This window comes from Bidens hawaiensis, unplaced genomic scaffold, assembly GCF_021521415.1.
Source record: "Bidens hawaiensis isolate Kalapana, Puna unplaced genomic scaffold, B.hawaiensis_p1.1 tig00023609_1, whole genome shotgun sequence".
NCBI lineage: Eukaryota > Viridiplantae > Streptophyta > Magnoliopsida > Asterales > Asteraceae > Bidens > Bidens hawaiensis.
Window position 1 is genome coordinate 249,926 of NW_027493697.1, and position 3,315 is coordinate 253,240.

General features: G+C 35.6%; 1 pseudogene; it reads right to left on the reverse strand.

The window, feature by feature from the left end:
• Nucleotides 1-2,654: 2,654 nt before the first annotated feature.
• Nucleotides 2,655-3,315, reverse strand: LOC143567695 (21 kDa protein pseudogene; annotated as a pseudogene).

The following is a 3,315-nucleotide window of genomic DNA, read 5'->3' on the forward strand; positions in this document are numbered from 1 at the left end:
TCCTTTTCCCGATGGCCCATATCAAAATGATCCACCATGGAGTAAAAAACACTAAAAAATATGCAATCATTCCCGATTATAAAAACATTATTCTTTAAAAACACCTCACCTGACCCCGACACATACAAAAGGGCCCACCTCCATCTTATTTTTTCTAGTTTTTACCTAAAAACTTATTTAAAAAATGAGTCTAAAGAATCTTGTCCACGATAATTAAAAATTGATAACGTGTAAAAACACCAACCCTCAAAGACCCCTTATTGTGTATGCCGTTTGTACTATTCAATATAATTCTTAAAACTGTTTTGACTACAATTATGTGCAGTCAATCTTAATTTGTTGGAGTTATGTGAATATACCATCTTACACCTTGTAAAATAGCGACATCTCTAGTGTCTTGATATCTTGATAGCTTGAAAGTCTTTAATTCTTTGCATGACTACAAATGTTTAAAAGCCACGTCTACTCAAACTGTGTTGAATTGTTTGAGTATACTGGCTACTTATGCATCTTATTTGGGGTGGCTCATTGATTAAGAAAAGTTGTCCAACAATGCACACGGCTTTTCGCCACTCCCCTTATGTGTTTATTTCATGATGATCCCATTGGCTTACCGCTTATATCAACAAGTGAGGTGGAGTGACTAATTGATAAAGGTGTCATGTACGTTAACATTTTCATCTTTGTTTCAACTACGTTATGTGTCCGGGTTTCAATGTTCGACAAGACTCCCTATTAATTCCATTATCCGAGGTTTGTCTTCTTAAAAGACGTGGTTAATGATTAGGTTGCTTTTTTTTTTAGTGACTTATATTTAACGAGCTAGGAAAAGCTAGAAAGTGTTTTAGCATCTCCATGTGTTATCCACGAAAACGAGTCATTGATAAGGAAGTAGAAATAAAGTATTTTCCCCTCAGCTCACATGAGAAGCCCGCTTCATTCCGAGCTTGCCAAATGATCCATCACACAATGAGAATGATGGCATGAATTACTTTCCTGTTCTTACTAGTTATCAAAGGCATGAGAGGCCTGATTTAGTATTGCGTGTTTAAGATTTAAAGCACCAAAAAAAAAAAAAAAAAAAAAAGAGAGAACTATCATGAGAATGTTGACTGTGGTTTGCTCTTTTTGTTATTTCCATAAAAGAAAAAATGAATGCTAGAATTACCTTTTATATATCTTTTATTTTATATATATTTATACTATAGTATTCATATTAACTAACGAGTCGTTATGCTATGTGTCTCGAAGATTCTATTTTCTAAATCAAATATGTTGAAAAAAATAACATAATAATTTTCAAAAAGTTAGGTACTTAGATTTTGATATTTTCACAAAACGACATCAATTATGCATACCACATGGGTAGGGCCCATATAAGTCACGTGTATGAAGGTCCCACTATATTTACCATGCCAGCAAATTATGCTTTCTTGCTCCCCTTCTTTTTTACTCATTAAATAAATAAGTCGTTACCTTTCAGTTTTTCAAACTCGACTGCTTTTTTTTACTATTTTTATTTGTTTGTTACACGTTATCATTTACTATAGAAGTTATAATATTACTGCTTTTAAAATAAAAAATTAATCATCTCATGTTCTTTAAATTAATGTATTTTAGGGTAAATAGAGTGTCCATCCCATCCAGATCATCTTGAGACCTCCTCGAGAACACTCCTTTCACCCTTGGAATCAAAATTATTGTACCCAGTGCTGTAAAAATCCCGACTTGCATCGATTAATCGCTAGTCCCTACTTCACTGATTAATTTTGGGTTGGTCAGCTAATTAATCGATCAACTGTCAACTCTGGATAAAATCGGCGGTTTCCCGCGAGATTCTAACCAAAACCAGCGGTTCCCGATGAGACTCCGACCAAAATCAGCGGTTCCCGGCGAGATTCCAGCCAATTCCCGGCCAAAATATGTTTGTGTACGTATAAAACTGAAAATTACATGTAAAAATGTGTACATGTATATATGAAACTGAAAAATATACCCAATCCGATTAATTCTTAATCGCTAGTTCTCAGTCCACTGCCTGACTATCTACTAGCAATTTTTTCTAACATACCTCATGCTCATTGTTATCCAGGCCATATTTAAGTTCACACTTTATTTGTAAATGTTTATATGTAGCATGTTAGTCAAGTATACATATTTTTAAAAATATTCATTCAAAATATAAAAAATATAATAAAATTACACCGAATTTATAACTAGCCAAATGCGGTTGTACCTTTCCTTTTCCCCATGTGAGGTTGATTTTTAAATTCATTTTATATTTACCGACATTTTCGATATTTTAACCCTACTTTCTTTTTCATAACACTAGAAAAATATTAAATTAATTTAAAATACTTAAAAGACAAAGCTATGCGACATTCGGAATCATTAAGCATAATTAATCCAAAATTTATTTAAATAATCTTTCAGATATAAAGCAATCCTTGATAATTTGTGGTCAAATAAAACTAGACAAAATGGAGACTTAATTATTTTACAACTCATCATTATACTAAACAAAAGAAAAACATAAAACAAGTATTTAACTATTTATACATCTTTCATATCCGTAGATATTAATCCAAACCCGATCCGAGTAACTGAAACGGGCTAACACTTAACAAGGCTACTAATATATATTTTATATCACAAAAAAAGTTCATTGGTGGAAGTAGCACACCAGGGCCCACCAGTCACAACTAATGCTTTTCAGCAAAGTTGTTAACAAGTGCTAGAGCATTACTTGTAACATGGGCCACACTAGTGATTTGAGCCCGAACCGACGACTTGACCCGGCCCTCCATGGCCCGGCCCCCGAACCCGTCCATACAAGTGTTCTCGTCCGTTAGAGCCGAACTGACCCATGTTTGAACATTACTCATATGAAAAATGAACTCTTGACCCTTGACCTTGTCACAATTTTTTAACTCCTTGATGGACTTACTGACCCGGTCCAAACTATCACCAACTTCCTCTAGGCAATCTCCTATAGCGGACCGTTCGCGGGGTTTTAACCCGTTTAATTTTTTTAACTTGTTTAGGTAAGCCTGGGTCGACTGAGACCGTTTTAGGCTTACAGCCAATGCAGTCCGGGCCAATTGGGCCGGACTGGATTGGATGGAATTGGCGAATGGGGAAAGTGATTGTTCGCATAAGGCCGGGTAAGTGACCGAGGCGCAAGATGACTTGATGAAGCTCGAGGTGGGTTTGACCGTGGTCGAGGTAGCGGTTGTGGCTAGGTGGAACATGGCTAGGATGAGGAGTGATGTGGCTAGCTTGGAGTCCATATTGTTGGAGTCAAGTGATATTAAT